This window comes from Fukomys damarensis, unplaced genomic scaffold, assembly GCF_012274545.1.
Source record: "Fukomys damarensis isolate Sample0158 unplaced genomic scaffold, DMR_v1.0_HiC HiC_scaffold_1, whole genome shotgun sequence".
NCBI classification, from domain to species: Eukaryota; Metazoa; Chordata; class Mammalia; order Rodentia; family Bathyergidae; genus Fukomys; species Fukomys damarensis.
Window position 1 is genome coordinate 49,033,830 of NW_022900913.1, and position 11,917 is coordinate 49,045,746.

The window sequence follows — 11,917 nt, forward strand, 5'->3', positions numbered from 1 at the left end:
ATAGGTAACATAATTTTCCAAATATTACATCTGATAAAACTTAGGCTTTGATATTATTCACTTATTTTTATTTTTTAAATCAATTTACTAAAAGATAGTGGAACCAGGATTCAGTCTACACACAGCTAACTCCAAACTCCATGGCCTTTACTCTGGTAACACTTCTCACTTTTGGATAGGGCTCAATTAAAGTTCTTACCACATAAAGTCAAAGTTTTATTACACATTTGCAAATTTATTGAACAATCCTGACAATCACCTGTCTTACTACCTATAATCTAAAAAGTAGAACTATTCAACTCTTCCTACATCAAATAATCTAGAAGTGGTATGTAAATTATTTTATGAACTCCAAATATTAATTTCAAATAAACTTACACATACTTACCAAAAACTGAAAAATGCACTCTTAATTCATTCAATAAAGGAATCATATGCTCTCCTTTCATTATTGTACTTAAAACTGAAGGATTTAAGCAGTCACCACTAAAAACCAAAAGTGGCTGTAGGCCACTGAATCTTTTCACAGCTGTTGCAAATCTAAAATAAAAATAATTTTAAAAAAGAACTGTAATTTCATAGCTTTAGAAAGAAAACATGCTAAATAGCAACTTAGATTCTTCCTTTAAAATTAGAATAAAAGCTAACATTTAAAAACATGCAAAATTGTTTTTAATAAGATCATTTCTTAGGCTCCAGGAAACCTAAAATGTGAGATTGCATCATGTTATGCAGAATGGCATATCATTCAAAATACAAAATTCATTTCTGGACTCTTACATTTCACATTTTAATATTTTCAGGCTATACTTGACTCCAGGTAATAGAAACCATGGAAAGATAAAGCAAGGATGAGGGAAAACTACTGTATATTCCTCTGTTATAAAATTTATCCACTCACATGTTCTCACTACAGTCTATACTATTTTATGTTTTTCAAATCAAAGTGTCAGATTAATCACCATATATTCAACAAATACCAAGTATTATACTATAAAACATAAGGAATGCCACCTAAATTTAAAATTTTAAAATCTAGTCAGGGATTAAGTGCAATTCCTGGCCTCAGGTAGAATGCAACGAATTGTGGCAGACTATACTCTTACTTCAAAAATCAGACAAATAAAAAATTTTAAGACATCAAAAAACTAAAGAAGTTAAAAAGAATTAAATGACCTGAAATTCCAGAGAGTAAAAACTTTTGTTAAGGTAAGTAATTCCTCAATGGCTATTTTCTTTGAGGATATTTGTCAATTATGAGCGGATGATAACAAAGGATTGAGCTTGGTCGGTGATAGGAAAAAAGAAATGAGCAATATTTTGTTAAATATAAAGCCAGTTTGACAATTTGGTGTGGCCAATTTATTTCACATGCTTGCTACATTAAAACATTGTTTGGAGATTTTTCTAAGAAAGAATCAAATTTCCTGTAGTCTCACAGTAAACAAGAGAATAAATTCTATCAGAGAAATGATGGCTGCCTAATCTGTAAACAACATGAAATAGAGCCATATTACAAAGTGCGGATTAAACCTCCCAATCTTTTCTTTCACTAGTGAGATAAAGACACAGGAGGTTCTCAATTTTTAAAAAGTCCAAAAAGAGTAAGGAATAAGGAATAAGGAAGAACCAAAAGCAGAAAGAATTTTATTAAAATTGCAGTTGATAGGACAGTAATTACTCTCTCATCTGTATGACAAAAGAAAAAATTTAATTTTTGGAAGATATAGATGTATGCATAGATGTATGTATGTATAGATAAGATGTATATATGTATATAGCTTCTACAGTTCCATTATATTTAATATACAGTGAGTTAAAAATTATAGACATGAAAAGCAAAAAAAATCCAATAATCAAAGTTTGTAAAAATGAATGTATGAGATCTAAAGATAATCCAAATACTGAAGTTTTGAAAAAGGGCTTTAAAATAAACTAAGTTGAAATGTTTTAAAACAATTAAAAACAAAAAGAACAGAATGAACAGTTGGAAATTTTCAGAGAAAACCAAATGGAAATTACATAATTTCAAATTTATTTATTTATTATTTATACTCATCCTACTCGACCTGAAGCACAAAGGGAAAAGAACAGGAAAAGGACAAAGCAGAGTATAAAAGATGTAGAAAGAGTTAAACAAAAAAAGTCTGACATATTGAACGTTAAAGTAATTAGAATCCCAGAGGGAAGAAAAAGAGAATACATCAGAAACATTATTTGAAGAGATATGATCAACATTTCTGCAGATATAATTTTTAAAAATATATACCATAACATTCAAGTACTTCAGTGAACCACAAGAAGGATAAATACAAAGAAAAAATGGTGCAGAAAATCATAATAAATTTGCTCATAAAACAGACACAAAGATTTTTTAAAAGATTAAGTTAGAAAAGGTGTGGTAGAGTGATAGGGTGGTAATAGTGTTGGTAGCTGACACTACAACATAAATTTTGGAAGCCAAAAAATATGAAACAAAATACAGCTAGCAAAAAACTAATAAATTAGAAATTTATGATCAACAAGAACTTGTTCAGATGAAATAATAGTGCTATTCAACAAGAATTCATTCAAAAATGAAAGTAAAACATTTATAGACAGAAAATATATTGCTATTGAATCTGTATTCTTATATACTACAGAAAATTATTTAAACCAAAGAAAAAATTCTATGAAATGCACTTGACAGCTACATTTTTTGGGGGGGTGGGTACTGGGGATCAAACTCAGGTCCTTGCACTTTCAAGGCAGGAAGTGGAACCACCGAGCTAAATCCCCAGCCCAACTACATAATTTTTTAATTGACTGTTTAAATAAAAACTACTGACAGTGTCATATACAAATGACATATATAAAGGTAAAATATATGACAATAATAACAAAAATGCCTGAAGGAATGTAATTAAAGCACTGTGAAGTTCATACATTGTTCTGAATTAAAGAAACTGATTTGAAGTAGATTTTAATACATAAAGTATATGCACAGTTACATGTAAACAGAGTAAACGCTCCCATTAAGTAAGAGAGATTGGCAGGCTGAATTAAAAGAAAATATAAGACTTTATTATAGTCCATTTAAAAGAGACACATTTTTAAATATAAAGACATTAAAAGTGGAAAATATAATAAACATTAAATGAACTCAAACTAATGTAGCTATATTAATATGTCAGACTTTGAGAAATTAGAAGTACTACTATAGATTTTAAAAATTGTGCTTTTCAAGGACCTGAGTTGGATCCCTGGTACCAAAAAAAAAATGTGCTTTTTAGTGATGAAAGTGTCAATTCAACAGAAATATATAAAATCCTACATTTGCATGCATTGAGTAACACTTCCTAAAACAGGATATAACAAGAGCTGACAGAGATAAAGGGGGAAATGGAGAAACCATTTTCATAGTTGTCAATTATAAAAAGACCACTCTCAGACTCTGACAGAATAAGCAAACAAAAAAATTGGTAAAGACATAAAATATTTTTTAAAAGACATAAAATATTTGAACATAACCAACCTGATAAAATTGACATATAAGACACTGTTCCCAACAATACAATATACTTCTGCTTTAGGGGATATGAATTATTTAAGAAAGAAAACATATTCTGGATTATAAAACAAGTATCGAAAGCTTCCAGGTGCTATAATTTAAAGAACATTCTCTCTCATCATATTAATGGTAAACAAGGAATCAGTAAGAACAAGATGCAGTAACTACCAAAGTTCTAAGCATGCAGATGTTAGGCAACAAAAATCTAAATGAGCTGCATGTCAAAGAAAAAAACATCAAAATGGAATTCTGAAATGAAAAACAATAAAACACATTTTATTGTGTGAAATCTGGAGCTCAAGCAGGGTTTAGATGGCAATTTATATTTTAACATACATATAATAGAAAATGAGAAAGATTTAAAAATAATCAAGTTCTGTCTAAAGGAAAGCTAGAAAGCAAATAGTGAATTAACCTGAAGTAAAGTAGAAAGAAAAACTAAAACAAAAAGTAAATATACAAAAAAGAAAATTGCCATCTATGCCAGAATTTCACTCACTGAAAAAATTAATAAAATTGGCATACCCTAGTGAGACTGATTAAGAGAAAAATTATGAATACAAGAAACATCACTACAGACCTCATCAATTTTAAAAAGATATCTTAAATGCCCTAATGCCCATAAAGTTTAAAATTTCCATGGAATAGACAAATTCCTGGAAAAATATAGCTTACAAGAAAGATACAAAAATCTGAATTTACATGTTTCTACTAAAGAAATTAAAGATTTAATTAAGCCTTTTCAACAACAAAAATTCCAGTCCTAAGCATTCTTCTCAATATTTTAAGGAAAAAAATATATAAACAATTCCTCAAAAGAGAAAAAGAATAACATTTTCCAACTTATTTATAAAGTCAGCATCATTTTGATACCACAGCCTGAAAGACATTATGAGAAAACTATAAGCCAACATCCTTTATGAATATAGTCACATAATTTTCAACAAAATTTTAGATAACCCAATCCAGTAATATAGAAAAATAAAAACAAAAAAACATACTGGGCCAGGGATTTAGCTCAGTGGCACCACACACACCTGCCTGGCAAGCATAAGGTCCTGAGTTCGATTTCTAGTACCAAAAAAAAAAAATCCAACTCCATAAAAAACAATTACCCTTCTTCCATTCCCTTCATTCCTTTCCCCAACCCCTCCCATTTCCCCTTCCTCTTTGGACCTTTTCTTCCTATTTCACATTATCTATCATGCCTTTTTAACTTTATTTACACAGAAAGAAGGGAATGAAATTAATACGAGAAGATGAAAAAAAATGAAACAAAGTCTTTGTAAATAGGGAGGGGTGGAGGAGTTGAAGGAAGGGCAGAGGAATAGGGAAAAAATAAGAACCAAGACATATTATGTAAAGGTGCAAATTTCCTATTATATCGTATGCCTAAAATGTACCAATAAAATTAATTTTTTAAAAAAGCAATTACCCTGAGGCAGGAGCAAAAGATAAAGTCTGATATAGGATGATAAAGGAAAAGAAAATCCAGTTTAACTAAAATCCAGTATTTAGAGGGTGTGTAAGGGAAACCAGACCAATCTTGGATCACAGTGTCCTATCCTCAGTCCCATCCTCTTGGGAGGAGATCAGACCATGTAGAGACCAAACTGACTCCATTTTGAAAAAATGACTCCATTTTATGGTCAGGCGATCACCCAGTTACTGGAAAAGCCTCAGAGTGCCCTTTTGACCCAGTTCTTGGAAAAACCCACGACAGTTCTAGTAAACTGTAACCAGGTGTTCTTCTCTGTTAATCTTGCAGGGAGGGACATCTGACCCTGGCCAATAGAATAGAAACACATCTGCCTTTGCTGCAGGAACTTGTGGTGGGGGCAGGGAGGGACATCTGGCCCTGGCCAGTAAAATAGAAACACATCTGCCTTTGCCCAATGTTAACCAATCAGGTACTGACACATCTAGAAAGCCCCTAGTTCCGCTTCCTTTGCTGATAAAAAGCCTGTTTGAAATCGTGTTCAGGCACTCGGTATGGAACTGCTGTGTTGGTGAGGACCGGGGGTCCAGGCTCCAGCTTGCAATAAACTCCTCATGTGATTGCATCAGACTCGACTTCTTGGTGGTCTTTGGGGATATCACGATCTGGGCACAACAACCGAGGAAGGGATCCAGCCCCTATGGATGATTAGACTCACAGTTACCCAATCTGTCCTCCCAATTGGCAGGCTCCAGGACAATGGGAAGCTAGACAGCATCAGTAGTAAGTTGCCTATACCTCCCATATACAGCAAGAGGGCTGTACATGGAAAGGTAATATTTACCATCCTATCTATGACTATTGGTGGGATCCCACAGGGTGAGGGTGAGGAACAACAATTCCTGATTCAGAATGACAGAAGGAAAGGAAAACACGTTATGCAACAATTGCAGTAAACAACATGACTGGGTGGAGCCAGAATACTATTTCTGTGGGTGGGGCTAGGACAGACATCGGTGGACAAAGAGAGTGAATGGCACCTGCACTAGCAGTTTTTTGGCCCTGTAATAGGCAAGGGAAATCTCTGGAGGGAAGACATGGAGACATCCACAATATTTACACCCCTCTGAAACTGATAAAAGCAATTGAATCCATGAGATCTGTAGGGGAATTACACCCACAGCTTTAAATCAGGACATGTATTCCAAGGAAGCAATAGTCCTCAAGGCTTCTAGGTTATTGTTTGGCCCACAAGGGGAGACTACTTGGCTAGTCAAAAATTAGTAAAGCCACCATAGAGGAAGCTGTGTGGAAGCTACTGGCTAAAGCTATAACTGTGTGAAGGTTTCTATTCTTATTTCTACTGTTATTTTGGCAATTTTAGTTACTGTATCCTTGCTACTTTGATTTAGATCAGCTTGGTTGTCTCTCTGTTTTTTTCTTTTCTCTGTTTTCATTTTTTTTCTTCTTTCTTTGGGCTCTTCTTTATACACCATAGAGGAAGCTGTGTGGAAGCTACTGGCTAAAGCTATAACTGTGTGAAGGTTTCTATTCTTATTTCTACTGTTATTTTGGCAATTTTAGTTACTGTATCCTTGCTACTTTGATTTAGATCAGCTTGGTTGTCTCTCTGTTTTTTTCTTTTCTCTGTTTTCATTTTTTTTCTTCTTTCTTTGGGCTCTTCTTTATATAATGGCTTTTGACACTTTCTTCTCCCTATTCTTTGTTCTCCTCTCTTCCTCATTATCTGGTCTCCTTGCCTTTCTCCTCCTCCTCTCCAACCATTTAATGTCACAAATATAACTGCATAAGCAAACAAGAATTAACCTGAGCTATCTATTAAGCAGTACCATTTATGGGCCTATCAGGACAAACCTTAATGAAACTGGGCTTGGAGAATAAAAAAAAAAAAATACCAACAAACATATTAACAGGTTCGACAATCCCATAGCCGACCTCAATATCTTAGTTACTGTTCTCATTGCTGAGACAAAATGCCCAATGCCCAAAATTAAAGGAAGAAATGTTATTTTAGCTCACAGTTTGTAGAGATTTCAATCCAAGTCACCTGGCAGGGTGGCATGGCAGAGGGGTATCACCAAAGAGAAACAGTCCATAGCATAAGAAGTAAAAAGCAGCCAGCAGCAAGCTGTCACCACCATCATTGCCACCGCAGCAGCAGAAGAAAGCCTGCTTTTATTTATTTATTTATTTAGTCCCTCTATATTCTATCCAGGCTACAAGCTTATGACTGGTGTCACCTATACCAAGGGTAGGGTTTCCATTATCCACACCCTTAATCCTAGTTTCACACCCTTAATCAACATCCATACAAAAAAGGAAACTATAGGACAATCTTTTAAATAAACATAGACGAAAAAAATAATATATTGGCAAACACAATGAAACAAATCATAAAACACAAATATACCATACCATCTAGGAAATGCAAATTAAAACAATGCTGAGATTTCATCTCACTCCAGAAAGAATGGCTACTATCAAGAAAACTACCAATAACAAATGCTGAAAGGGTTGTGGGGAAAAACAGAACTCCTCAACTGTTAGTGGGTGCAATCACTGTGGAAATCAGAGATTTCTCAAAAAATTAAAACTAGAAGTTCCATTTGAACCAGTCCCATTTTTACCTCTTCTTATATCTTCCTGAAAAATAAGCATTATACCAGAGCAATGTATGCATTCCCTGTTTATAGCAGCCCAGTTTATAATAGCTAAATCTTGCAAACAGCCCAAATTGCCATCAACTGATGAAGGGATAAAGATGTGTGTGTGTGTGTGTGGTTTTTTTTTAAATATACAATGGAGTACTACTCTGCAATAAAAAGGAATAAGCTTCAGATATTTATAGCTAAGTGGATGGGCCTTGAGAACATACTTCTAAGTGAAATAAATTGAACACATGTTTAAATATCAATTGTTTTTCTGGTGTGAGAAACAGAAAGTGGAAATAAAGACTGACATGTATTGTGGATGTTGGGAAATGGGAGGATGGAAGGAGAAAGGAAGGAAGGAAGAGACAAGAAAAAAGTGAAAAGAGAAGGAAAAGATGGAAGCAACACTTTTGTAAAAAAGGAAGGAAGGAAGGGGGAAACAGGATAAAATAAAATTTATTTTAAAAATACACTATAATAAAATAGGTTTCATCCAAAGGAGGCAAAGAATTTCATAATACACAAAACAATAAATGTAATGCATCACAAAACAGAAACAAGAACAAAAAATCACGTGATCATCTAAATAGATGCAGAAAAAGCCATCAACAAAATCTAACATTATTAACATTAAAAAGCCTGAAGAACATTTGTACGGAAGGACCCTATCTCAATCTGATAAAAGCCATTTACAACACACTACTGCCAACATGATATGAAATGGAAAAAAAACTGAAACCTCTCCCTCTAAAATGAGAAATAAGACAAAGACATACACTATCACCAGCTCAGTTCAACAGAATACTCTTAACATTAACCAGAGCAAATGAGCCCACTCCCTGTGCCACCAAAAAGGGAAGAGGATACATATAGGAAAAGAATAAGTCAAAGAATCATTATTTGCTCATGATATGATCTGTTACATGGATGACCCAAAAATTTTCATCAAAAGACTCCTGGAATTAATCATCAAATTCAGCAGTAGAGCTGGATAAAAAATCAACACACTAAAATCAAAATGTTCCTATACACCAAAAATGAATGCACCAGGAAAGAAATTAGGAAAATAATACCATTCAAAATAGCATGAAGAAAAATTATATACTTCATGAATAATCTAATCAAAGAAGTGAAAAAAGGATATCAAATAAGACAACAGAAAATAGAAAGATATTACTGTTCCTGGATAGAGAGAACCAATACTGTCAAAATGGCTATACTTTCAAAGCTGAAAAATGGATTTAATGCAATCACAATCAAAATATTTACAAAATTCTTCACAGAACCATAGAAGAAAAATCATAAAATTCATACAGAATCAGAAGAGACCCATAAGAAGAAATGAAATCCTTGGTAACAAGAGTAAATTGGGAAACATCACAATCCACAATTTCAAGTTATATTTCAAAACTATAGTGATAAAAACCAACATGTATTAGCACAGTAATAGATGTGTAGAACAGCACAATGAAGTAGAGGATACAAAAATGACCCTATACATTCAGCCACCTAATTTTTGACAAAGGGGCCAAAAATATGCTGAAGAAAAGACATCCTTCTCAGCAAATAGTGCTGCAAAATGTGGCTAGCCACACACAGAAGATTAAAGCTATCTCTGTATCTCTTACCATGTATCAAACTAAAATCAAAATGGTTCAAAGATCTAAATATTAAAACAGAAACATTTAATCTGCTGAAAAAATAAGGTAAGTAAAACTCTTGAAATCACAGACAAGTTATTTCTGAAGAGAATCTGAATTACAAAACAACACCAAGAATCAACAAATGGCGAGGCTGGGGATTTAGCTCAGTGGTTCAGTGGCCTGCCTTGCAAGCGCAAGGACCCGAGTTCGATCCCTGGTACCAAAAAAAAAAAAAAAAAAAAAAAAAAAAAAAAAAAAAAAAGAATCAACAAATGGGATTATATCAAATTAAACTTATGTGTATTCCACCTAACATGGTATAGATCGGCAATTTCTATTATTTCTTCAGATAAGAGATGAGCATAACTTGGAAATAATAGAAATTCAAATTTTCAGGACCCTTCTCAGCCCTACAGAGTCAGAATCTTTCAGGTGAGTCACAGAAATAAATGTTTTAACAGGCCTCTGAGAATTCTGATACATGCAAAAATTTAGAACCAATATTATGAAAGAAGGTACAAACAGTAAATTCTATAAAAGTAGGCCATAACTTCATAACTACAGTTTTACTCTTTGGAAAGGCTATAAAATTACTTGGGATAAAATTCTATATATTAAGTAAAAGGGAAAAAAAGTACTCTGTTACACAAATCTCAGGGAATTAATGCAATGCTGATATAAATAAATGAACAAATAAATAAACAAGGAAAACATCTCCCAAAGTAATCCAAATAATCTATACAGAGTCACAGAAAAATACAATGAATGCTTTAAAATTTTTTAAATTTAGTACAGTAAAAGATACATTGTCTTCAATCCTAGTATTCCCTCTCATTTTGAACACACTTATCCCATTGTTCTTGCTACTTTCTTAAACAGATCTAGAATTCTTCTTCCACAAGGGTGTTTAGATATGATGTCTCTCAATGTCCTGAATCAATTCAAAACATTTACCTGTCATGATCATTTTGACTATAGAAAGAGCCAGAATTTGCACAGGGCCATATCTGGTGAATAAAGTGGATAAAGACACACCATAATGTTTTTACTATCTTACTTTGCACTGCATGACACTCAGTTGCAACACTGACCATCTTTTTTATCACACGTCATAGAGACACTTCCAGAATTCCCTTGGAAAGTGGAAAGAATGATTAAGTCTGTTCACAGTGAAAGGGTGTATTTTGATGGGAATAAATTTTTAAGCATTCACTGTATATTTAAATCACACCATGTAACTGTACTCAAAGTGCTTCAATGACTTGTCCTCTTAACAGATGACATAATCTCTTCTACACAAAACCACCCTTAATAGTTCCAAACACTTCTTTGATCATGTCACAGTGCCCTTTAATCATCTGCCAAAACCCTAACTAGCTCTCCAACTGCTCTCCGTTTTCTACTACTCTAAATTGTATATTCCACTACTCCGTTATATTAGCACCCACTACATTTCCCCATTTCTTGGTATTTTCTTTTGAATCAAACAGTAATCACAATATTAAGATCAAATTCCAAACACACATACACACACACACACACACACACACACACACCCTAGAAGAACCTAGGTCCTATAACCCAAACCTAAATCTTTCCCATTTCCCCCTAATCTTATGTGGCCATTTTAAAAATTCCTATCCAGTGTCTTCCTTTCTGGATCACTCGGGTTACCACTTTGTAGCAGTCTTGGAAAGGAAGATGTGAAAAAAAGAAAAAAAAAAAGTCCCTCACACTTAGTAGTTATAGCTGTCTCAGTAAGAACTAACCATTTTAAAACAGAGAAAATGGGAAAAAAAATTAACTGAAACTTATTGTTTACCACAAGATAAAAACTGTGATAGATGCTTTCCATAAATTATTTCATTTAACCCTGAAGAGGAAAAAAATTATCTCTTTACAAATGACCAAGTTCAAGTCCTCCAGGATCCCACAACAGTGGAAAGGTTGGGTTTAAATCCAGGTTCGAGTTAAACAAGTGCACATCGCATAGTTCAAGTTTTTTTCTTTCCCTCTTTGACATGTGCAAATACCAGTTTCAAAGTTTTCCCCCTTAGCCTGACCACTATTGCCTATCGTCTTCAATCAATCAATTCACTTAACAGGGCCCACCAGGGAGTGGAAACAGAAGCGCACTCTGTGAATTAGTCCCTGAAAGCCTGAAACCTTCTTCACCATTTCCAAACCACCCCCTAACCCCACCCATTCCCCCCTTCAGGATCTGGCAAGCAAGATGGCGACCCACACGGGGCACCTCCCTTGAGCTGCATAGGGTTTGCGTCCACGTCATAAGCATTGTTGAAATGAAGGATGGTCAACTCACAGGGGCTGACGTCTCCCACTGGCTACCCCAGGTAGTCGGAGAGGGAGCTGCCTCCAGCTCCAAGAGCTGAGGTGGTGTCAACACATAAGATTCCTCCTTGGCCTCCATTCCCAGCAGAAGTAATTCCCAGCAGCACTCAGCCTTGGCTCAGGGAAAGACCAGATGACAGAGAGCGCATGTGCAACACCTGGCTGCGTTGACTCAGGCAGTTAACGAATGGTCTTGTAATCCTGTGGCTTCCATTAAGTAGTTGAGTGGCTAATGGAAAGCCTGATGGCTTTGCTTCTTCTT

The 11,917-nt window shown here is 34.3% G+C and overlaps 1 pseudogene; it reads right to left on the bottom strand.

Annotated features, from left to right (window-relative positions):
• LOC104871438 overlaps window positions 1-11,703 on the bottom strand; it is a 45,214-nt pseudogene extending 33,511 nt beyond the window's left edge.
• Window positions 11,704-11,917: the final 214 nt, after the last annotated feature.